The sequence below is a fragment of the Castor canadensis genome, chromosome 9 (genome assembly GCF_047511655.1).
Source record: "Castor canadensis chromosome 9, mCasCan1.hap1v2, whole genome shotgun sequence".
Taxonomy (NCBI): Eukaryota; Metazoa; Chordata; class Mammalia; order Rodentia; family Castoridae; genus Castor; species Castor canadensis.
In genome coordinates, this window is record NC_133394.1 from 119466518 (window position 1) to 119493611 (window position 27094).

The window sequence follows — 27094 nt, forward strand, 5'->3', positions numbered from 1 at the left end:
GTCTCTAAACTGAAGAGAACACCCACAGAGTGGGAGAAAATATTTGCCAGCTACACATCAGACAAAGGACTGATAACCAGAATATATAGGAAACTTAAAAAACTAAAGTCTCCCAAAACTAATGAACCAATAAAGAAATGGGCAAGTGAACTAAACAGAACTTTCTCAAAAGAAGAAATTCAAATGGCCAGAAAACACATGAAAAAATGCTCACCATCTCTAGCAATAAAGGAAATGCAAATTAACACCACGCTAAGATTCCACCTCACCCCTGTTAGAATAGCCATCATCAGCAACACCACCAACAACAGGTGTTGGCGAGGATGTGGGGAAAAAGGAACCCTCTTACACTGTTGGTGGGAATGTAAACTAGTACAACCACTCTGGAAAAAAATTTGGAGGCTACTTAAAAAGCTGGACATCGATCTACCATTTGATCCAGCAATACCACTCTTGGGGATATACCCAAAAGACTGTTACTCCAGAGGCACCTGCACATCCATGTTTATTGCAGCACTATTCACAATAGCCAAGTTATGGAAACAGCCAAGATGCCCCAGCACTGACGAATGGATTAAGAAAATGTGGTATCTATACACAATGGAATTTTATGCAGCCATGAAGAAGAACGAAATGTGATCATTCGCTGGTAAATGGATGGAATTGGAGAACATCATTCTGAGTGAGGTTAGCCTGGCTCAAAAAACCAAATATCATATGTTCTCCCTCATATGTGGACATTAGATCAAGGGCAAACACAACAAGGGGATTGGACTATGAGCACATGATAAAAGCGAGAGCACACAAGGGAGGGACGAGGATAGGTAATGCTAGGAAATGCTAGCTAGCATTTGTTTCCTTTAACGCAGAGAAACTAAAGCAGATACCTTAAAGCAACTGAGGCCAATAGGAAAAGGGGAACAGGTACTAGAGAAAAGATTAGATCAAAAAGAATTAACCTAGAAGGTAACACCCATGCACAGGAAATCAATGTGAGTCAATGCCCTATATAGCTATCCTTATCTCAACCAGCAAAAACCCTTGTTCCTTCCTATTATTGCTTATACTCTCTCTACAACAAAATTAGAAATAGGGCAAAATAGTTTTTGCTGGGTATGGGGGGGGAGAGGGAGGGGGCGAAGTGGGTGGTAAGGGAGGGGGTGGGGGCAGGAGGGAGAAATGAACCAAGCCTTGTATGCACATTTGAATAATAAAAGAAAAATGAAAAAAAATAAAATAAAATGTCATGGATTTAGAAAGAAATATAGCATATTGTTTAAAACTAGCCTCAGAACTTGAAAGATTCTGGTTATTTATACTACTGATTCCCCCAGTGGGCATCTGTAATAGACTCCCTATCTGTCTCCATTCTACTTCATTATTCTCAGCAAACTTTGACTATAACCTGTCAAAGATATCATATTATTTTGATGGCTTCATGAATAGAAAATTCAGATTTAGAAGGTGCAAAAATCACCAAACCCATCACAGCATTTTCAAAGCTCAGAAAATATTTATCTTTCAGCCTGTTTTATAGGCTTTCATCTTTTCAATTGTAGTTCTTTGTACAATTGGTCACAATTACAACAGAATATTAATTCCCTGTTGTTTGTGGTAATTCTAAAGTTCCATAATGCTCAAACTATAAGCAGGCAATACTTATCTTCATTTTGTTGATAGTTCCAGCCTGCTGTATTCCAAGTGGATGATGGTTCTCTTTTAGTGTTTCAGTGTTCTAGTTAATCTTTCACCATATCAGACATTTGTCAAAGATAGCTCAACTCACTAACAGCAAACTCATTCTCAGCTCTATATATGCATTTGAAAATAAATGAATGAATAAATAAAGTTTTATAATGTACTCAGCAGGAGTTCCCTATGGTTTCTATTGAAAACTAATTAGCTGAATTTAGATTTTCAATTAATGCTAGAATAGACTATACAGGAAGCCACAAAATATTAAAAATGATACAATGTGTGAAAGTTATTATTTCTTTTTAATGTCTTTTTTATGTTTTTAAAGCTTTTCTGGGTTAAGTTTGCTACAATATTGTTCTAAAAATTATGATATAGTTTAAAAATACTGTAGTCTGTAATACTAAAAAGGAAGTTATGGAGTCACTATTTTTTCTTCTTAGACTTGGTACATTCTACAACGAGGCAGAAAATAGATATTAATTTTTTTTGTATACATGATTACCCAGAACTTGCCAGTGCAAGGATCTTTTCTCAAAGCTAGATTACAGACCTTAAACTAAAGATTGGAGAGCAAACTTTTATTTTCCACTTTTCATCTAAATCTTGGGACCTGTAAACTTAATGTGCCTATGGAACTATACTGAAATTAAACACTGATTTCTCTTAAATATATATTTATATAGGCAAAGATTTCAGGCCTGACTTATACTCCCACTGGTAGGTGAAAAAGTGTCACTCTGTGGATCTTTGTGCTAGGAGGAATGAAAAAGACATATGTCATCCATGGCAAAAGGGGGCAAGAAACTTAGTCACCCATGAGCCAGAGTTGAAAGAAATGACCAGAAGACAAAGTTCTTGATGATTATTGAGAGGAGTTATGTTATCCCTTTCAAGACTTGCCACAATTTTATAGTATATACTGTTGTATTAGTTAAATGTAAAAAAAAAAAAAAATAGATCAATGAAAGGATACAAGATAGCAGATATCTAAGAACAACAACTCTAGGGAGCTAATGAACAACATGAAAAAAGCAGTAAGATTACACTGCATTTTGGATTTTTGTTTAAAATAAGTAGATTTTAGTTCTTTTACAAAAAATGCAACTATGTGAGATATTACTTTCACTAAAGTAAACATTTTATACTAGTTAGGTATATCCTCTAACATTCTGTAAATCTCACATATACACATGAGATTAAGGATAAAAAGAAAAACCAAATGAAGACTGTAACAATAAACCCCCAATTAGGATTGATTGACTTTTGGCAAAATAGTTAAATGAGAATTGGAAAGTTGTTTTGTTTTGTTTTTGAAAAATCTGGTGAAAAAAAATTAAATAGTTGCATAAATCATAAAATTTGGCTGGACACAAAAGTTAATTTGAAATAGATCATAACACTTAAGAGTTAAAAGAAATAACCTTTTGGAAAGAAATAAGTGAGTAATTCCATGATCTTAGAGTAGACAAAGATTTTTTTGACATATGCATGGGATGCATATATCTGACCAAGGAATTTTATTCTGAATTGATAAATAAATCTGGCATTTCAATGATAAGAAGACAACAACTGAATACAAAGACAACAGATATAAATGGGCACTGGAGGGGGTGCTGTTTTTTGCTCTCCCTCCCTTGCTTGAGCAAGGTTTTTTCTCTAGCTCCTTGGTTATTACTGGACCTAACTGGGCTTAACTGGAGGCAACTGGAGATTTTAGAAAAGATGCAGGATAGACAGACAGAAAGTGAGGTCAGGTATGTTGTATGCTTGGCTGGAGACACACAACACTCATTCCTTCTCTATCTTGATTCTTTAAGGCCTTACTCCTTGCAGTTCTTTAAAACCTTGCTTCAAACCTCTTTCCTTAGGCTCGCACTGTCCCATGTTTGCTCTTAGCTTATCTTTAGCTTAATTGCTCTTAAAGTCTTTTGCCCCCAGGCTTGCACCCTCTCATCTCTCTTTAGCTCTCTCAAAGCCTTGGTGCTTAAATTTGCAAACAGCCAAGCCTACAACCTGCATCTGCATAACTTTTAAAGCCTGGGTCCTTAGACTTGCACTGTGCACTGCCCTGTGTTCTCTTTGGAGTTTCTTTAGCTTTAGCTTTCCTAAGGCGGATGTATGAGGTTCTTCCCAGCTTTGCTTTCTGAAGCCTATGTTAAAGTTCTCGGTGCAGACTTTCTATCAACCCCTCTTTAGCATTTTCCCCTCAACATTCCTTTCCCTTCCAAAAGGTTCCCACACCAAAAAATCCAAAGTAAAAGCTTCCTCCCAATATTCAAAGGCAAAAATCTCCCCAAAGCAAAAAGCCAAGCGAAAAAGTCCAAAAGTCCAAAGTAAACCCCAAAAGGCAAAAGCCAAAAAGTCCCTCTTTCGCCTTCAGGGGTCTTTTATATCAGCAAACAGGGTGGAGCCACAGGGAGGGGCCTGACATTGTAACAGGAGAAACCTGCGTTCCTGCTTCTCTGAACACAATTTAGGAGATGCAGCTGCTCTGCCTTTCCCTGTTGCGTGGCGGAGGGCTGTGCCTATCTATCTGTGCAGGTAAAAGACATCTCGCCTTGCTTGTGTCCAGTTCTCACAGGCTTTAATCTGCTCCCCACAGGGTACTATCAATATGAAGAGATAAACATGACTGAAGCACATGAAAAGATGCTCCACATGATCAGACCTCAGAAGCATGCAAATTAAAGGCACAACCAGATACTCCTTCCTACCCACAAGAATGAACTTTAAATTCCCAAGAATCTTTTGGTGTGTAGAACAATTGGAATTTCTCATATATTGCGGCTTTGTGACAAATAGTATAGCACTTGGGAAATAGCTCTGGAAGATTCTCACATATCTATAGTTTGAACTACAATCTCCTGATTGCCCCTCTATGTATTACAATAGGAAAATTGTGTATGAAATGTTTGAAATATCATTGTTCATAATAGTCCCTAATTGGAAGTAACTAAAACATTTGTCAAGGAGAAAATTAAGTAGATAATGTCTTAAAATCATACAATGGAATTAAATATAGTGTCTTAGTTATTCCAAGCTGCTACAACAAAATAGGCTGTGTAGGTGGTTTAACCAACAGAGACTTATTTCTCCCACTTCTTTAGTCTGGGAAGTTCAAGTTGAGGGTGCTACCTTGGTTAAGTTCTGGTGAGAGCCCTCTACCTAGCATGAAGTTTGGGGCTTTTTCCTATATTTTCACACAGCAGAAAAAGGCAGCAGTGTGGACCCTTCCTTTTCTTATGAGGGTACCAATCTCCTCATTGAGGCTCTACTTTCATGATTTCTAAACCAATTACCTCCCAAAGGTCCCACCTCTTAATAGCATCATAGTGTAGGTTAGGGATTTGATGCATGCATGGTGGAGGAGGCAGGGTGGATATTATTCAGTCCATAACCTCAGCCATAAAACAAAACATAGTATTAGAAAATGCAACAATATGGATGGATTTCTAAAACATTATGCTGAATAGAGTTTGCACATTCTGATTCAATTCATATAAGGCTCTAGGGAGGCAAAGCTAATCTAATGGTGAAAGAAGCTAGAATTGTGGTTGACTATTTGGTTGGGGGTATCTGAGAAGAAAAAGGGTGCAGGTATCATTCCAGTATGATAGAAAAGTAGTATGTATTTGTCTATTTATTTGTCAAAACTCAACAAACTGTATTCTTCAGATCTGTGTATTTTGTTTTCTGTATATTTTAGTAATTAAAAAAATATACTATCCACCCAGTATAAGACTTCTACAGATAATAGATACAGGTAAACAAAAAAGAAGTAAAAGCAAATTTTATCTTCATCACCAAATTTTATCTTCAAATTATACCAAGATCTAACAATTTCTTACCACTTCTATGATACCTCTACTGATACAATAGAATCCTTAGACTGCTTCATTAGCTTCTTGATTTATCTCATTCAGTATTTGCTGCTTCCTCCTAGTTACTTTGTTCTTTAAGGAAGGTCAGAGATAAACAAAGGCAGACAGAAGTGAAAGTGATAAGGAAAGAGTAATTCAGTAGTAATTACTGCACAAGGAAAGAGGGTCCTTTACAAATTGGACTGCCTGAGTTGGACTTGGGCAGAAATGGCTGGGCCTTTTGAAAGGAAAATAAAGGAACTGGTAGGAGAAACAATGGCAGCTTGAGCAAAGTCCAGGAAATGGAAATTTTCAATAAGCAAGGAGATTGGTTAATGTGATTAGGCCATCTGGGTTTGTTAACTAGCTCATACTGACATTAGGCCAGTACCCTCTCACAGGCAGTTAGACATAGACCTTTATCTTCAGGTGTAAATTATTTTAACAGCCTTGAGCTTTCCCAGGAAGAAATTTAATTAGGCTGGGATTGTCAACCTAGGAACACAACTCAACCTCTTAAAAACTATACTTGTGTTTGTTCAAGTCTGCTCTGTATGTGTGTGTGTGTGTGTGTGTGTGTGTGTGCTAGGGAGGAGATTGGGATGTGATGACAACATTTCTGCTTAGGGCCTGTGTGTTTTTTGTTTTAATTTGTTTATTTTGTTTTGGGGGGACACTACTGACATTTGAACTCAGAACCTTATATTTGTGAGGAAAGCTGTCTACCACTTGACTCACATCTCCATCCCTATTTGCTTTAGGATATTGTTCAAATAGGTTCTCCTGCTTTTTGCCTGAGGTTTGCCTTGGACCTCCTACCTGTATCTCCCACAAAGTTAGGATTACAGCTGTGAACCACTATTCCTGGCTTATTTGTTGAGATGGAGTTATATTTTTGATCAGGCTGACCCTGAATCATGATCTTCCCAATTTCTGACTCCCAAGAAGCTGGGATTATAGTGAATCTGTGACTTTTAAAGACCACAATGAGGCCTAGTCAGGAAGAGGGCTCAGTTCTGGGGTTGATGCTTTAGTGGTAGAGTGCCTGTCAAGCAAGCACAAGGCCCTGAGTTGAAACCTCAGTACCTCCTGGTTAGAATTTGATGAAGGAGATAATACTTGTTAGCAGCCAGAGAAATCCTGTTTTTAAAAACTAAAACATTTTCTGATATGTGTGTGTGTATTGCTAATGACTTACAATACACTTAGAAGAAGAATCAAGCTCCTTAATGCTGTATACTGCATAAGGGTTAAATCATCTGCCATAGTCTATTCACCTAGTGTCCTCTCTAACACTCTCTCCTTGCTTATTCTGCCCAAGCCTTCTGACTTTGCAGTCCTTAAGCATGTACAGTATTATAACCCTTTTCACTTGCTGTTCCCTCTTCCTGCAGCCTCCTACTCCGTATCTTCAAATGACCTGGCCATTCACATTCTGTAGGAATATTCAAGCATCACCACAGAGAACCCTCCATGAACTATTTGTCTACAATTGAACCCCACCCTAAATCACTACCCCTTTGCTTTTATACATGACACTTGATCCCATGGAAATGCTAAATATTTTGTATTTCATTAGTCAGCCATGTTTTGCCCATAACGGTGTCTATTCCTAAGAGCAAGAACATACCTCCCTTCTTCGTAGTTTACTTCCCTATGTCTTGAAGGGAGACTGTCACTGAGTAGGTACTTGGTAGATGCTTGTGGAATCAGAGAAAGAATGGATTCCTTTGTATATGTCATGTTATACTTTTACCTAAAAATATTATTATTGATACACAAAAACTTTCCTTAAGATCTGTGACTGCACAGCAAGTCACCAGTCAAAACAGCCTATTATTTGTGAAGTTGGCTTAAGCATATTCTCAAAGTTTACGTTGACTACTTGAGTACACTATAGATAAGACATATTGAATCTTACAAATTCTAATAGTGAGTGAAATAATTTCTTGACAAATTTCATTAGGGAAACAAGCCATGACCCAAACATACAAAAAAGGCAAGAGGATATTTAACTTTTAGCAGTATAAATAACTCAATATAAACTTTTCCTCTTAGTTAAACTTACATCAATATCTACTCAAGACTTTTTCTTATCTGATATTTCTTGTTTCATAAATGAACTGAGCTTTTCTATCTGCAGAATGTCCATCTTAAACTTTCATCACTTCAAATAAAGTAAGCACTTAACTGAAAGAAAAAAGAATTGCCGTTTGATGGTGGTGATAATGACTTTTGTACATCACTTTTCTACAGGAATAATGACTAGATATTTGTCCCAGGGACACAGACATCTCCTGTTCGTCATTAATCTTCAGGAAACCACCTGCACCTTGATCATTATCCTTAAATTAAAACTGGGGAGGAGGCACAAGACACGGCCAGTGATGATGTTCTGATAAAGAATTCTAGTCTTTCAGAAACTCATAATAAATGACTGAGAAGATAAATGGATTTGTCTTCGTGTAGCCTTGAGCCAAATGATTGAGAAATCTGGTTATGTTAAATATCTAAGCAATAACATAATATGTATTGAGGTATTTTAAAAACTTATATTGAAATTCACCTCTACTTTATTTAATTTCAGACTTTAATAAAGGAAAGTCTCTAATACAAAATATGTTTGAATGATGAACAGCAGAGTATAGTTATGGGATGTGATAAGATGGAAAAGAAGATAAGAAAATGGAGACAAAGCACTGGTGAACTTTCTGTCAATTCTGAGGGTGCGAAGGAAATATTCAATAGGAACTCAAGGCCTTTCTCTAAATTGTGAAAAATGGAAAGGCCACATGCTAAAATTATACATGTGAACCTCATGTGCAGGCATTGGATGAGCAGGGAGGCAAATAAATTCCATTAAATTCAAAATAATTAAACTTATTCCATCTGTTTAATGGAAAGTACAGTGGTAGTGCATTGATTCATGTTAGAGAGGAAAACTGTATTTAGGATATCTAAACTAGTAGATTAAAAGCAATTTATAGAGTTAAATATATGCTGCTATATTCTTAAAAAAATAAAAACTGATGCAATCAGAGATTAGTGTGTGTGTGAATAAAAAGAACTCTGTAGAAGTACTTTGGTTATACAAATCTTCATAATATAAATTAAAGCAAGTGGATAACTTTTTGAAAGAGTTTTCCAGGGTTGCAAGGGCATATACAAAAATGCAAAGGAACCACTCTATTGGGTGGTGAGGGAAGAAGTAAAAGATGAAGCAGAACAGTTACAAGTGTAAGAGAGAGTTAGGTAAGATAGTGATGCCTCAATTAGTCAACCTTTTGCGTTGCTGTGACCAAATATCTGATAGAAACCACGTCAGAGAGGAAAGATTTATTTTTGGCTATGGTTTCAGGGGATAGTGAGAATATTGGTTACAGCAGAACAGTTCACTTCATGGAAGCCAGACAGCAAAGGGGGATACAGGAAGAGACCAGGGCAAGATAAAGGCCACAAGAATACACCATCAATAGCCTGCTTCTTACAACTAGGTCACTTCCTACCTTTCATTACCTCCCATCAAGGAATCAATCCATTGAGTAACTCAGAGCCCTCATGATCAAATGCTTCTGGGAGTGCCCTCAGACACACCCAGGCTTTCCTTAATTCAACCAGATAGAAAATCAAAATTAACCATCACAAGTTCTAAACAGAGAGGAGGTTTTAGGACAAACAATAAATCATGAATTCAAAAGAAACTGAAACTCAGGTTGTTCTAACCATGATTTGTAATGTAGATCGATACATAGGTTTTTAATAATCTTAACATCTCAGTAAAATTTAATGGATTCTCCATTATCCCACTAGTCATTGAATCCCAGTTTTCTTTTTTAGTTCCTTTTCATCTTCAGATCCTCTTAATGTCACTCAGGGTAGAGTCCTCTTGGACCCCTTCATTTAATTCAGCCTCTTGATGATACCTTAAATTCAAATGCATATAACTGACTCTTTATCATAACTTTATTTCAAATTTTACAAATATCTTTAACTTGATTTATACAAGTGATTTACTAATATTTCTGCCCAGATGTCCTCTTCCTTCAAAAATGCTTTAATTATGTCAATTCTATTATTGTATTTGCTCAGGCAGAAACATCTACAATTCTGCTTTGGCTTCTTCCTATTTACACTTATGTCTAATTTAGGTGTATTCACACGTCAAGGTCTTTGTACATACTATTTCCACTTTTGGAAAGTTCTTTCTTCATACACCTTCACATTGTTCACCACCTCTTTACCTCTCCATCTTCTTCAAGAGTTTTGCTGAATCAATCATGTTTTTAATATTTTTTTTCCTTTTTTTTTGGTGGTACCAGTGCTTGAACTTAGGACTGCATGCTTGTTAGGTAAGCACTTTACCACTTGAACCACACCCCTAGGCCATTTTACTTTTTCTTATTTTTCAGATAGAGTCTGGAGTTTTTGCACAGGGCCAGCCTTGGACTGTGATCTTCCTACCTATGCCTCCTGAGTTGCTGAAATTACTGACATACACCACCATGCCCAGCTTGCTTGTTGAGGTAAAGTCTCATTAACACTCTTGCAGGGCTGCCCCTGAACTGCAATCCTCCCTATCTCTGCCTCCTGAGAATGTGGGATTACAGGCATGAGTCATTGCATTTGGCTTCAATCAGTCTGTCTTTGACAGCCTATTTAATTTGTCAGCCCCTGTTTCATTTCTACCTTCAAAACCCTATTTCCATTTTTGTTTACCTTTGTTTCTCTAGATAATTATCAGTATCTAAATACTCTGCTTTTAAATTTATTTTCCTGCAAGTTATGGTTATGTTATTTGCTGTTTCCCACCTATTTCTTTAGCAATTAGAATTTGACTAGCACATAGTATAAACTCAGTAAACATTTTTTACATGAATCCGTGAAGGATGACATCTTTCAACTGTGCCACAAAACAAACAAACACTGGGCCACAGTCTTTTTCCTCAACAATATTACAGCCAGATTATTCAAAGAGCCTTTCTCTTTTTACCATTAGACAAGATTGATATTACAAAATTTATAAAAATCATGTAAACTGTAATTATTTGGCCACTTAAAATTGCTTACTAAAATATTATTCTTTCACTTAAAGAAAACTCTCCTTGCTCTGTAAAACTTTTCAGTTTTTCATCAATATGTTAAAAGGGCAATAAATATTTGAAAAGATGATATGAGGTATACATTCAATGAAAAATAAAATAACAAACAGAATGTCATCTTTGCTCCTGTCATTTGATAAAAATGAAAGGCAAACATAAGAGCTGGTGAAAATACATATTGGTAAAGTCATTCTGGAAAACAAATCAATACTGTTTTGTGAAGTTAAAGTACACATTTCAATTCTAAGGGGATATGCTAAAAAGAAACTCATGAACTCGGGTACCACTACATAGTCATGAGTTGTTCATAATAGCAAAGAGAAAAAAATTAGTGGAAATTGTTGGTAGGTATTTGTGGTCTTTGTTTTCATTCATTTTCCTTCCTAGTACTGCTGCATTTCCTTGAGGGTAGGTTATATTTTCAGTGGTTACTGATTTTAGACTTTGCAAGGTAATCTTACTTGACCAATGGAAGGTGAACAGGAATGCTATGTTCTGAGAAGGCTTTTATTTGAACCCTGTATGGTGAATTATCTTCCATTCTTAGTCTCAGGTTTGCTCATACACAGTATTTCTGAAAATTCATGATTTGTTTAATCAGAGTTGTATAATATATATTTAACTAAAATAAGAATAAATGTTTGTGAACTATACTAGACACCCTGTTATGTTAGGTTTCTGAGAAGGAAGCATACATAATAAACAAAGACAAGGAAATAAATGTATTATCATGCATGTGTGAGCCCCAAACCCAAGTTGGGGCAGATCACATATGGTTATAACATTTTTCCCCTGATTCCAAGATCTTCACTTGGCAGAAGACCTAGTTTCAGTCAAAAGGCTGAAAACTTTCTAGTCAGAGTCCTAATCCAAAGTCAGAAGACTTTAGGTCAGCTCTAAGATCATGAAGTGGAGTAGCAAATTCTCTCTCACTTTGTGTTTTTGTAATCTTCAGGCCTTCAGTGGATTGGATGAGGTCCACTGACACTGAGAAAGACAATCACCTTCACTCAACCTGAAAATACAAGTGTTACTCTCATCCAGAAACAGCTCATAGACATACCCGAGACAACATCTAACCAACAATGTAGGCACATATGGTCCAGGCAAATTGCCATAAAATTATAACTGCCATAATCAGACATCCTTAAAACCCAAACATTTTAAGAATATACTTTATTTTCTGTGTTTAGAAATCTTGAGTTTTAGGATCTGCTACTACTTTTTTTCCTAATTTTAAAAAAATTTCTTTTTATTCAACATATTTTCTTCATATGATTTTTATTGCTTATGAGGTATATATATTACAATACTCTAGAAGAAAAGGAAACACCAGTCCTGTGGCTAGCATTGTTTAAGCTGGCCATATCATGATTAAATTGTTACTTTATGAAATTTTATTAATCTTTTCAGGTATCACTTACCAGTTTATAATGAGAAACTTTTTTTTTGGTAGGACTGGGACTTGAACTCAGGACTTTACACTTGCAAAGCAGGCACTCTACCACTTGAGACACACCTCCAGCCCCCAGTTTATAATGTTTCTTGGTGACCTAAAGGATCTTGACCCATGGAGAGGAATGTATAAATTGGGAGATTAACCTTTAAAATTTGGCTTAAAGGCTGTATTTACGGCCTTCCATAATCTCCTTCTGATTTTTCACTTTTTTGTATCCTGATACAATTCTTCCAACAGTCTCTGTGTGTCTCAGTTTGATTGTCTCACCTTTTCTCACTTTTGGTTCTTGTCATCACTTCCTTTTCTGTGTTTTCCCTGCAGCTGCCCACTGCATAGAAGTTGAATGGAATGAGAGGATTTGCACTTGAGTTTCTGCACTGCCAAGGCCTCTGTGTGATCTTGTGTATAAACTGTGTAAGTGGAGGCAGTCATGTACAGTACATGTGCCTTAGGGCTGCTGTGCAACTCAGTGATAGAGCACTTGCCTTAGCATACATAAAGTGATGGGTTAGGCTCAAGTACAGTGAGCAAGCATATATGCTTTATTTTCCAATCAGAATAGATGTAGATGTAGTAAAAACTGTTAATCATAAATATGCAAATTTTTCTGAGATTTTAGGGGCAGGAAAACATTAAATATTATAAAATCATATTCCATGGTTTCATTACCACCTTGTTCCTTCTGTTGACTCTATACTTTGAAGGAGCAGGCCTAGATAAGATTTTTGATCATATTAAGATGCCACAAAATATTCTATTAAAAAAACTATAACTTGATTAATAAACGGGAAGAATCTTTAGTGATAGCAATAGAACTAAAACAATATGACTTTAACATAAAAGCTTACCTTAATTATTTAAGGGGAAATGAGGATTTTTTTTATATTCATCTGATGTTTTACTGCATGAAGAAACTCAATAAAAGTTCAATTATAAAAAGAAATACAAAAACAATTCAACTTGGAAAAATAAATATGTCTAGATTCATCATCCATTGAGAATGTGCAGAATGGTAACTATGTGTACTTCTGTGTTTGGAACTATACCTACCTGAACTCACTGAGTGCAGCAATGAAGTGTTCTGTTCATTTGAAAGTGTAAAAGAAACCTGTTGGAGCAGAAGAGCTTGATTTATTATCTTAAAATTCTGTAGGCTATTAGATGCATTATATCTCTGAAATAGATTTCAAAAATCACTAGCAACTTGAATTTTAAATTGATTTTGTGTGAATTCTTGTACGTGTCACCTAAGAAATGTGGTTGCTGTATCAACCATTTTATTTACAAGGAAATTATTTCTACAAAGAATAATCAGAATGGTACTACTGCAAATACATCACATTATTAATGAAGGTGCAGAACTGAAGTATGTGTCGATAAAGAGGATTCTAGTCAAAAATAAACTCACGAAGTCACCACCAAAGGTAATATACATAAAAGTATAATTCAGAATTTACATTTCTCTTAGTGCCAATGGAAGTCTGTTCCACGTTTATAAGCACTATTGGAAATATCTCATGCCATATCAGACAGAAGAACAAATTTTTAGCAAATATATGCAAAAAGACTAGAAAAGATGACCCACTTTAAGTGAAATGTAGAAAGACATCATTTTTCACAATTATACAATTTAAATGAAATCAGTATTGTAAGGAAATATAGGCCCCAAAAGTGACCACGTGGAGAGGAGTGATCTGGCCAAGAGATTCTTTATTGCTGGGTGGGAGAGGGAGAGATCAGAGAGCTGAGAGAGAGAGAGAGAGAGAGAGAGAGAGAGAAAGAGAGAGAGAGAGAGAAGAGCAGGTGCTTAAATACCCCTCAGTGAGACTCAGCATGATCTGATTGGTTAGGATCTTATGGTTCATGCTGATTGGAGGTTGGGGCAGAAGGATTCAAGCTAGACTTGAGGCAGGACTGTGACCCAGGAAAACAGAAGCTTAAGGGTGCAGTAAGAACCAAAACCTATCAGCGCCATTATTGCCAACATTCCTCCCTTTTTTGTTTGTTAAGGAAGGGGGGCATTGTGTTTGCTCTGACTTCTTCGAGCTGGCAAGGGGCGGCGTAGGGGAACGGAGGGTTAGTTGGCAAACAATGTTGGGGTGCTGAGCCTCATGATGGCGTACGCCCAGGCTCTGAAAATGAAGATTTCCTCTTCCCTGAAGTTGATGAAGGTCCCTTGTTAGCCATAGGTCATAAGGAGTCTCGAGCCAATTCTCTGACCTCTGCATGGTGGGTATCAGCCAACTATCCTGGCGTTTTGGAGAGGTTGGTATCCCTGGAGGTACAGCTGGTTAATTTTTGATTAGCAATAGCAGACGTGTTGTATGCTACAAGGGAGGAAGCTTAAGAATAGGAGAGCGAGAACACAGGCATTAGGATGGGCATTGGCCAAGAGAACCACTGTGAAATGTTGTTCCCTAGACAATTTCAAGAGTCCTCCAACTACAGAGAGAGAAATGGGTGGCCATACATTATCTAAGACCCAAATAGGAATATTAGGAGGAGCATAAAAATGTGTCTGTTCAGGGACTACATACCTAGGGATCTAAATTATGCAAAATCCTATAACTGCCAGGAAAGCTGTAAGCTGTTTTATGGTATGGAGGTTGGGAAATGGAAGATTGGGTTGATGCATTTATGACTCAGGGAGTGAGTCTGTCCCTTTAAGGCCACACCTAGGTAGGTGACCTGTGGGAGGCAGGGGCTGTCAGGATTTAAATGTAACACTCTTGGATAAAAGAGAGCTTTAGCTTATTATTTTATATAAATTGACACTTTTAACCTTTTAAATGTTTGTACCATATTTAGATAAAGTATAACATAACACTGTTACAAGGTGGTCATTTAAGACACATAAGCAAGTATGTATATGAACTCTGATTTAGTAGTACTTAAAGCTTGACAAGATCAGCAGAAAACATGAATAATTTCTTTAATAAATTCTTTCTCTGTAATGGTTTTTTGTAGATGTTACTAAGAGCAGAACAATATTAAGATAACCTTGTTATTTCATAGACATAGAGGATTTGATTTTAGTTTGACATGACCCTAAAAGTCTTTTAGGCAACTCTTAGATTACATTCAACTTTAACTTTATCACACACCAAAGTTTTTTATTATGCACTTTTAAAACTTACTTAGACCTTTATATAACATACTAAACCCTTTGATGGCTTGTGTTTATCCCTCCTATTGGAAACAATCTTTAGGATAAACCCTTTTTTACGAAATCCCTTCTCATCCAAAAAACCATTCCTTTTTCCTTTAACTTCTCAAAAAATACATTTATTACCTATCTATATCCTTTCCAGTTGTTTACTTCATAACTTGTATTTTAAAATTAACTTTTATAAGAATTTTAAATTTATTATAGGGGCTGAAGCAACTAACTAGTAGTCCTTGTTGTTTTTAGGAATTTATGATGGGCATAAGGCCTCATTGTCCCTCAGGCTTGAGGGGATGTTGTTTTGGGTGTGGAAACTGTGAGGGATTTTTGAGTTTTATTTGAATAGGGAGGGCCATCCTGGCTCACCCTACACTCATCTCATCAGTCCACACTGTGGAATCTCTTTGTTCCTGAAGGAGGGGGCAGCAGAGATAGCTGCCTGGGGGGGGAGGAGAATTTGAGCTTTTAATTGAGATAGTAAATCCCATCCCAGCAGGGACACTGGAGTTTCAGGTACTATAAGGAAAGAGTGACAGAAGAGGCAGTCTCCTCAAGAGCAGGCCAGAGGCCAGGTAAACTAGTGCTCTAGGGGCTGGCCAGATTTGCCCTGAATGATAACTTTTGTCATTGAACCAGGGACCAGGAGAAAAAGGTAAAATAGAGAAATGAGCTCCACTGTCTAGGAGGAAAATGACCTTTTGTTTTTCTGCCATTATGGCTCCTCAACATTGATGCCAAGAAGTGGAGTGTGGCCAGTAGGCTTGGACCCATCAATCCATAGGAGGAGGCACCTCGTCTTCCATCTGGTGACAGGGGCACTTAGACCTCCATTGGTTACCCTTGCAGAGGGCAGGGTCCCGGTTGGGGGTGGGGCTGTCTCCTGGGCTGTCCCCCCTTAAGCATGAACCATGGCATCAAGTTCAGGATTCAGGTCCCCATTGAGTGGGGCCCTCTCTGAGAGCAGCAGTGAGGCCATGGTGTCTCTTATCTTTTTCTCTCCTGTTAGGAAGGTCCTGGACATACAGACGTAGCCATAAATACAGACATGGCTGCTGTATTACTTGGTTCAATGACTTTTCCATTCAGCCACAGTCTGAGTTTTTTACGAATATCTGTTGCTGTAAAGTTGTTATTTTACATTGACACCTGACACTCTGGAGAGCAAGTCTCTGAACTGTTCTGGGCCTCAGTTTCCTCACTTGAAGAATGAGGGAACTGGTCTAGGTTAAACGACGTTTTTCCACTATGAGATGGCTGAAGTGACATTAATGCCACTTACCTTCTTTACCATTTATTATTATTATTATTTTTAGTAATGCTGGGGAATTGAACCCAGGGCTTTGCACATGCTGGGCAGACATTCTCCCATTGAGCTACTTCCACAGCCCCAAACATTATTATTAGTATTATTATTATTTTTTACTTTGGCTGTACTGGGCTTGAACTCAGGACTTTCTGCTTGTAAAGTGGCACTCTACTGCTTGAGCCATATAATCATTTCCAGCCTGAATGGCTTGGGCCAGAACCCATTGCTTTTCTAATGAGAGAAATTTGTATAGGGGACATCAGTTTACTTTTTTTTTTTTTGCTTTTATAAAAAAGGTCTAATTGGAGTATGGTATTGTAATTTAAGGAATCCTGTGAAGGCCACTTCTCTTGGTCACCCAAGGCATACTGAGGCCAACCTCAGTACAAAGCTTCCAACATCTACCAGCCAGAACACTGGAAGATGCAGGTCCCATCTAGAAAGTACAAAACGTTAGGATCCTGTCTTTTAACTAACAGCAGGCAACCTCTTTAATAAAGGCTATCTTTTGAACAAAGAAATTATTTGTAAAGTTAGAGAAAGGCATTCAGAGGGCATTTCAGGCCACTAACAGTGCTGTATGGGACAACTAGTGTTAATACTTGGAGGGAAAAATTTACATTGAGGCCAAAGGTATAGAAAATTCTAAATGAGAAATTTAGAGACCACAGTAATGTCTATTTAGTTATTTCTGGAACTATAACCTTTGCTAACAATTGGCTTACAAGGGTCTGATGCCCTGAGGTGTGAGGTGGGGCTAGGAGCAGGACTTGTGCAAGGTGCCACTCCCTCCACACACACCTGGGACAAATGACCCTGACTGCCTAGGCCTGATCCTGCGGCTTGTCGCCCCTCCCCCCTTCCTGTGTACTCTGTGCACGTTTATTCTAGGGGAAGTGGCAGTGGGCCACAGGCATCACCATGTGTGGCTGGCGGCCCAGGATGTACTGGGTCCTCTCTATGGATTTTCCTAGCTATGGCAGGCGTTTTTGCTGTGTCCAGGAGCCGGCATCCTGTACACAGGTGCGCCTGTTTGCTTTCCCTCCTCCCCTTGTGGGGGCGGAGTTAGAGCATGAGCATGGCAGCTGCAGTTTTTTGTAAGCACTTTTGTAAAGCGGCTGATTTAAAGTTTCGTTAGACTGAGAGGCCTGGCAAACTAGTTGGAATAACTTAAGTCATAAGGTACCATGCTACAGGTTTTTCATGGGAGGCAGGGTCCCAGTAAGCCCAGGGAGGGGAAGGCAGACAGAGACAGAGGACACTGGTGAGACCATGGAGGAGGCAGAAAAGGTGCGCTGACATCTTAGGTAAGGGAGGGGAAGGAAGAGCTTAAGGGATTAGCCATCACCTGTGCCTCCAGGTTGCTCCCATTGATTGGTACTGGCAGGCTTTCAGGAAACAAAACCTCCACTCTCCAGTCACCGAATAAAGCATGAGCTCTCTCAGAGCTGGAACAGCCTTGAGGTCAGAATTGGCAAGGAGTATCTTGCTTAACTCCATGACGGGGAAAGTTTTTCAGGAAGATAGGAGGAGATAAGTATGGTAAGCAATGCAAGAAGTCTGTTTACATGGGGAAGGAGGAGGTTTGGAGAGGAATTGGCTGATTTAGAAACCGGTTTACAGGCTGATATCTGTGCAGGGAAACAGAAAGTACAGAGAGAGGGTTTGAAGTCGGAGAGCCGGATTTAGACGGAGGTATGAAAAGGCTTGGACATAGTGGAATCTCTGCCCATCATCCCGATCGCTCACAGTAGTTATATGTCCCATAAAAGGTTGGGATTTAAAGACCCGAAAAGGGAACAGTGATTTTGGTTGTCTAAAGGATAAGTGGGCCAGATTTGAGTGCAAAAATGGATTAAATTTTTTGGTTTTACGTCTGGGGTCAAATCCAAGGTGTCTAAATTATTGAGGAGGCATCTCAGTGGGGAGTCAGATGGCAGAGAAGACATAGAGGCACCCATTATAAGGGACCCGGTCCTGGACTGGGAGAGGAGGATATTATGTACTGTGGAGCGTCCTCGCGCAGCACAAATATCTGAGAAAATGCAAAGCGCATGAGAATCAGTCGTTGCTGAGTTCAGGTGGTTTGCAGGCCAGAAGCCAGCAGCTTGGATTACCTAGGCCTAGGTTTTGTAGGGTCCCGGACCCTGTAAAATCCAAACCCTGTGGAGAAGGGGATCCCTCTACCGTCTGAGCCGCCCAGAGATAGCCCAAAGCAGGGGAAGTGTTCTAAAACCCAGAGACACCGAAGGGAGAGACCGCAAAGGGAGCCCAAGAAGGGTAGGTGGACTCACCAAAGAATGTTGGGTGTTGGATGCGAGTGAGGGCGATCGGGAAGATGAGTCCTGGCCAGTCATGTCCTCAGGGTGGTCGTGGGGTGAGTTGGAATGAGGGTCCCACCAGGATTAGTGGGGAGCCTCCATCTGAGTCAAGGCACCAAAAAAGGAAATATAGGCCCCAAAATGACCACGAGGAGAGGAGTGATCTGGCCAAGAGATTCTTTATTGCTTGGTGGGGGTGGGAGAGAGGAGAGAGGAGAGAGGAGAGGGGAGAGGGGAGAGGGGAGAGGGGAGAGGGGAGAGGAGAGAGGAGAGGGAGGAGAGAGGGAGAGAGAGAGAGAGAGAGAGAGAGACACACAGGTGCTTAAATACCCCTCAGTGAGATTCAGCATGATCTGATTGGTTAGGATCTTATGGTTCATGCTGATTGGAGGTTGGGGCAGAAGAAGGATTCAAGGTAGACTTGAGGCAGGACTGTGACCCTGGGAGGCAGGACCCCGACCCTGGAAAACAGAAGCTTAAGGGTGCAGTAAGAACCGAAACTTATTGGTGCCATTATTGCCAACAAATATTATGTATGCAATTATGTAAACTATAAATTGGATTAAAATCATTTTCAAATTGATTTTACTTTTAAATGCTTAATTTAAAGGAAAATAACCTCTAAACTGGTATGGCTACAAGTATGACATTAAAAGATGAGAAATTTCATTATTAAGAGAAAAGATGATTTTCTAAACTTAATCATCATATCATTTGCAAATTACATCATATTGGTTTGTGTTATAAAAGAAATTATAATATATTTTCAAAATGACATTTCTTGATTAGTCAAGTACAGAATCTACATAGTTATTCCAAATGAGCTTCCTGAACACTGAAATTATATTTCTATGCTGCAGGAAACAACAGTCTTTTTTAAGAGGTTGATCTCCAAAGACAGTTATTGAAATTGCCTTTAATTATTGAAGTGGAACAGTTCAGAAAACCATGCTCATTCCCCACTCCTATATTGTATGTATACTTGTTATTTATTTTTTAAACAGATGCTAATGCCTTAGGTGCCCTGTTGATTATAATAGATCTCATCATAATTATATAAATCAATCACTGCTTGAGTGAATATCATAAATGAATATAAACCAGCTAATTTATGAAAAAAATACATATGCTTTTGCCATTTTCTTAAATAAGGCATTTAGAATACTTACCTATCATTCTTTCTTGACTCAGATCATGCTCTTTTTTGGTCTTAAATAGCTTCTGTTCCTATTCCTCCTCAACTGAAACCTGATGTTCACTCTAAATTGTCCCAAGCTTCCTAGAGCATATTCCTCCATATTCCTTCCTTCCATATTCCTCCTATGACATTTGATCACTTTGTTGCAACATTCACCATTTTATATTGCTCTATTTTGTTTAAAATTATTTTTCTCTTAGATTTGAACATCTTAAAGGTGGGAAACTTATTGACTTCATCTTGGTAGCCATAATTTAAAAAAACTAATTACCCAATTAATAATTTAGGGGGATATTGATCTTTGTTAGAGTTAAATATGGAAAAGGAGGAAAACCTCCTTGAAGTTCCTTAACATAGTGTGGAGAAGATAATACTGGATAGGTTTTGCCACAAATGTCTGAAACTATTATGAGTGCCTTTTTAAAGAAAAACAATGCAGAATTATAAATTTTTAAAAGTATGAATGGAATAGGTTGGTAATGTATTCTTTGAACTGTTAGAGTGAACAAAAGAAAGCCATATTAGAACTGGACCTCCTCCCCCTAAAAGGTCACTTACTGAAAGCTCTCCACCTAGGCCTAAAGAAAAATAGACATCCACCCTTAGCCATTTACTAGAAACTCCTCCTCTGGCCTAGAAGCAATGACCTGCCCTTAAGCCATTATCTGGGGAGGTCAGAAGGACTTTGAGGATTATCCCACCCAGTGACCTTCCAGGAACTCCTTCACCCATCTCCTTTTTCTACTCCCAGTCTTTAAGTGCCTGTGGGCTCCAGCCCTCTTGTTGCAGTCCCCCTCACCAGGGCTGCTTCTCCACAATAAACTCTGTCCTGGCATTTGAGCCATCTCCCTACCTGTCCATTCTGTGTGTCTTTCATTCTAACAGATGATGCCAAAACCTGGGACGAGGCTTGTAGGTCTGGTCTCCGCTCTTGCAGCCTGGAAAGCAATGAATAAGCAGCACCTCTCCCAGGTTCACTCACAGACCCTGAGTAGAGGCTAGAGCCTCTTAGGTCTCTTTCTGCCTCTCCCTTCTTCTCCATTGCTCCCTCTCCCACCCTTTCTTTTTGTTCCTTTCTTTGATGGCTCCACCAGGGACCATCTCATTATTGCTGGATTTTGTTGGCATTCAAATTTTGGTGAGTTTTTCCTTCCATCTGGGTTTCTTTCTTAACTGTCTGTCTTACTGTGGACAAATTCTAAAGCCCAGGCTGGGCAAGAGACACCAACTGAATGGATTCATCAGCTATTTTCTGGGGACACCTAGAAAATCCAGGTGCACACACCTATCATAGACTATTGGTTGGCAATGGGGACACTCCTGCTCTGATACATCTGTCCTACCAGGTGGGACCACTGTGGGGATTACGTACTGCCTCTCAATTTCACCCTGGCCTTCAAGGGAACCATCTTGATTTAAGACCCTGGATCTCATAGATTGGCTCCAATCCACAAAAATGTGTCAAAAATCACCCAAATCAAGGGACAGTCCATTGTCATGTCTCCTCTGAAACCTTCAGAGTCTGGGTCTCACTAAGGCCATTAAACCCAAATGGCTAGCTTTCTATTGTAAAACAATTTGGGCCCAATATAAATTGAACAATGATAACTGTTGGCCCAAACAGGGCACTTTTCAATTTCCAAATTCAGCATGATCTCAAAGACATCCAAGGCTATGGGATGTGGTCTGAGGTCTCTCTATAGCTAAGCCTTTGTTTATCTCTGCTCTAGAATCTCCCTCTCTCTGCATGTTCTTGAGCTCTTGAAACTATGCACACTTAAATTGACATTTATGGTATGCCCAATTTAGAACTTTTTGCATATGTGTGTATGTGTATGTGAACATCTTTAGGATGATACTTATTATAGAATTAATGTAAAAGAATTGCTGCTTCTGTTCTCTTCTCTTCCCCACCTCTTCTGATGCTGCTTTAAAGAAAATCCAGTTTTCAAAGTTTTATGTCAATCAGGTCTAACTAAAATACAGGCATTATTTTATGGACAGAAACCTTAATCTGTTTCATTTTGTTGTAAGTGTAACTTACATTCAATTCTTTTATAATTAAATCTATCAACAAATGTGTCTTTATAAGTTACTTATTGCAAAGATAAATAGTTTAATATGTCTTTCTTTCTTCATGGGTCTATATATTAAAAATATAAGGCTAATAGAGTATCTTATTGGAAAATACAATTGTATTTAAATTTAAAATTCTTATAAAAGTTATTTTAAAATACATGTTACAAAAAAAGTCAACAAGTAGAAAGGATACATAAAAGTATTGGCTATGTTTTAGAGGGAAAGTTCTAGGGAAAAAAGAAAGTGCTTTTGGATAAGACAGGTTTGTCCAAAGAATTGTTCCAAAAATAGAAAAGAGGCATAAGGACAAGCCAACAGAAAATTCAGAATGTCTTATGAAGATCCTGAGTAAATCTTAAAAGTGTATGATGAATGGAACCCACAAAAGCTTCAGTGTGTGGTAAATTTGACTGTAATCTAAGAGTTGCCTAAAAGATTTTCGGTCATATTAAGCTAGAACCTGATTCTCTATGTCCATATCATAACAAGGCTATCTTAATATTGGTCTGCTCTGAGTAACATCTGTAAGAAGCTTTAATAAGGAAAGATTTTATCAAAATAATTACTTGTATTTTCTGTTGAGCTTTTAAATACTTAGAAAACTAAATCAGAGTTTAAGTATTTACTCATGTAAAGGTCTCTTAAATGACCACCTTAGAATGGTGTTCTGTATCTAGATTTTATTTAAATATTGTACAAACATTTACAAAGTTAAAGTGACTGTTTAATATATATAAAATGACCAGCTAAAGCTCTGTTTTATTCAAAAGCATTACGGCTAAACTTTTGGCATATAAAATGGTTAATGAAACTTTTGGCAGTTGTGCTGTTTGTAATCAGTAACACTCAGAACAGTCCTGCCATTTGGGCAGTCCTGCTATTTAAAACCTGGCCTATAATTGTCTTAGCCAAATAAGTGTTACTGTATGAATGAAATGTACTTGTACATTAGAAAATAAGGCTATTTAGGATCACAGGCATTGTCCCCCTAACATGTAAGAAACCTAAAGTTAATGATGCTGGACTTTTGCAGGGTTGTATCCATATGTTCCTAATTGTAACAAGGACACTTAGTGTTGCTGTTTTAATCCTGTCAGTCATAATTATTTTCCTAAAATGATGTCTGTAATGGAAATAGCTAGATGTTCTGACAATTCCTAAATTACTTTTCAAAATTTTAACCATGGTTATTCTAAGTCTTGTCATTCATAGTCTGGTTCCTTCTCTGGAGCATTTGCAATCAAACACCAAAAAAGACTCTAAGAGTACGTATTTTTCAATTGAGTAGCCTTTTAAATATTTGCTTTTGTGGCTTTTGTATTCCTGTAAAACTTTTAACTGTTGTCTGTTAACATTCTGCAGCATTTTTAAGATGTCAGAATATCATCTTTAGTGCAGACAACTAAAAATGGATACCAGGTAAGCCCACTTTCAGTCCTCTTTTGTTGGTAATAATTTGGCCAATAGGTCTTTGTTGGCACTGATTCCTACTTGACCTGCCCAAGGCTTCCCCTCCAACATAGGATCTGAAAAACTTCTGGGAAAAGCTCTTCCTAGTGACAATGGACTTTCATTAACCAGAATAGTTAATTAGCAAAGTCTTTAGTGGAGACTGTTCAGAGACAATTTGGAGACAAGTGGGGAAAGCTGTCATAATCCATAAGGAGTCACCAGTGCTCGACCTCACAAAAGTTACTAAAACTAAGAGGTTTTAAAGAAGTGATCTTATACATTGCTACTAGACATCCAAGCCCTTGCAAAGTACCTCAGACAGAAGGCAAATCCATATTTTTGGCCAAGGCCTTCTATTTAAGTAAAGACTAATTATTTTTGCTGGCTCCAAACTTATCTTTTTAACAGTCCATGCTCATGGAGTTATTTTCCCCTGCACACTCTATTTAACTGGGATTTTTTTGACATTTACTTATTCTCTATTCTACTTCATGAAGGTATTTTTAGTTTTAGACTTAAATAACAAATACTTCTGACTTAGACTTAAACTGCTTTTGCTGAAGGATAGAACACCCTCTAGATAACAACTCTGGAACCTTTCTCAAAGAACTGAGATAATGACCAACCAGTCCACACCTGTGGGGGAACTATTTACTCTTCTTACCTTTGTCCCCTGCCCCCAGTTCTCTTGTCAACCTAAACCTATAGCCAATGTCAGTACCCCAAGATCTCTTGGTTTTCCTTCTCATGTTGATTACCATTGCCCCGTGTGTCTCTAACTGCATGTCTTACTTTAACTGCACGTCTCCCAAAGGCCACATTCCTTTATACACGTTGCCACTCAAAACCATGTTGCTTGTACAGGAGGAATGTTTCTTTTATGTCAAGCAGTTCAGGATCACCAAGTTACTGTTAAGAGACCTCAGAATGTGCTGCCAATCTCCAACAACAGATAATAGACTGCTGGGAACAGTGGTCTTCCAGGGTTAAGTGGATGCCATGGGTCTTCTCTCTGCTGGAACCCTTTATTTTTTTTCCTCATTGTGACCTTCAAACCCTCTCTTGCTTTGCTTCCCAGAGGCTCTAGGCATTCAGGATACTACTCATAAGCAGATCAAATCATTTCTGTTCCTCCAACAGGCCTGCTACAGTCACCTAAAGCAAGAAGACCCTGCCCATACCCATCTGCTTAAGAGAACTTTATACCCCTGTTCAGCAGAGAAAGGAACATCAGTGCCCCGTTCTTATATGTATATATACCTTCCTGGGACTTCTCTACACATCTTCTTTATTTTTTCCCAGTCTGTAAGCTGCTGTGGGCACCAGCTCTCTTGCTGTAGCACCTCCACAGGGCCTCTTCTCCACAATATACCACCCCCTACCTCCCTACCTCTCCATCTACCCATTCTGTGCCTCTTTCAATCTAACACTATTTGTGGAAGAGACCCCAAATCATATTGGTACATTCCAAAATCCCAGGCAAAAATGTACATCCTACTCAACTACCCCTTAGCTGGTTGACAACCATATTCTTAATCACTACAAAAACACATTATAGGAAATGTGATAGACAGATAGCAAGCACTGGAAAGAAAGAGCATTACTGAATATTTTCAGTAAAGACTTCTGCAAAATTAAAAATATGATATTACATGTGAACATATTGATCTGCTTCTCCTGGAGTTTTGCTTGGGGCAGATGAAGGTGAAAAGACCTAGAACTTCATTGTCATTAGCTTCATAGTGCAGCTACTCCACCAGACAAGGTTTAAGAGATATGTATTCAAGTTCCATTCCAGAGTTTTGAGTTTCTTTTTCTATAAATAGAAAAGCCCTGAGGACTTCTGGTTTTGGTATTCTTTATCATATTGTAAATGTCATAATATTTTACTGCATTTTAAGTTAGTTGATTCCTGCTTCACAGTTTAAAAATAAAACTAAAAACTAAGGCTTGTGGAAATTAGGAGGCATGCCATGACTGTAAAGTGAGTAGATAACAGAGTCAAATTATAATTTAGTCCTAATAGGTTTAGCACAAAATGTACTGCTGTCCTTTGTTCAAACTGGAAATATCATAAAAGGTGTCTGAACCAACACAATCAATGTCTGTCTATGATTCTTTAGGAAACTTAAATATTCAAAATGTAATTCTTTGTCATCCAAGTAACATAAACTAAGATTTAGAAGCACATGCAATAATATACATTTAAAAACTAATGTTGCCATGTGGAAGCTTATGCCTGCCATGTCATCCTAGCCACTGGGTATGAAATTGGGAGGATTGTAGTTTGAAGCAAGCCTGGGCAGAGAGTTCATGAGGCCCCATCTCTACCAATTAGCCATATGAAGTGGCAGTGCTTGTCATTCCAAGCTATGCTGGAGGCTGAGATCAGGAGGATGGTTCTAGGACAGCCCAGGTAAAAAGAAGTTTGCCAGAGCCCATCTCAACAGAAAAATGCTGGATGTGTTAGTACAAGCATGTCATCCCAGCAACACTCCTAACTTAAAATTGGAGTGTGGCCCAAGGAGTGGAGAACCTGTCTTATATGTTTAATCCCTGAGCTCAAACCATAATACCACCAAAAGTACACACTGACAAAAAAACCACCTACAATAATTAATAAAAAGGCCACACAAAATTCTGTTAATTCCTTTAAAATTTTAAATATAATAAACATTTCTTAAGTAAATCTAACAATTACTATTTTGTTAATTCTTTTAAAAATTTAAGTACAATAAATGTTTCTTAAATAAATATAATAATCACTATCACAAATCAATAAATACTATATTACTTATTGAATTTCAAAATTTATATAAAATAAAGCCAAAAGTTTAGTAAGAATGCATCATTATTACTCAATGCTTACAAGATTTTAGAAAATGCAAAAACATATTTTATTATTTATAATAACAATGTCTTATACAAACACCAAATATATTTTTGCTAATATGAATAAAATTTGAGTGATAGAGATAAAAAACAAAAAATAAAAATTAATGAGACTTTGGTGACAGAATTCAATATAAATACCCATAAATCAAGAGTACCCTGTATCTGTGAATAAAATATTTAAAATAGAAATGTGAAACAATGTCCCATTTGGACGGTATTCTTAACCAGGGCATCCTTTAGTATCAAGAATACTATCACTTCAGATAATATTACCTGTCCCAAGAACTTTATTTTAAAAGCCTTTCTTTCATATGTATTCAGATCATACATATGTATATAAATCTTCATCCAATCTGAATAATAAGAAGGGAAACCAAATTCTGAATGAGAAGACATTGACAAAAAAATCAATTTTTTCTAAATTAACAATGTCTTGCCATTCCAGTTATAATCCTAAAAGGCATATTGCTGGGATGTCATTGAATACAATTATCTTAAAATTTATACTGGGAAATAAAAGTTAGAGACCAACCAAGAAATAAGTAAAAGAGAGGAGTGAGA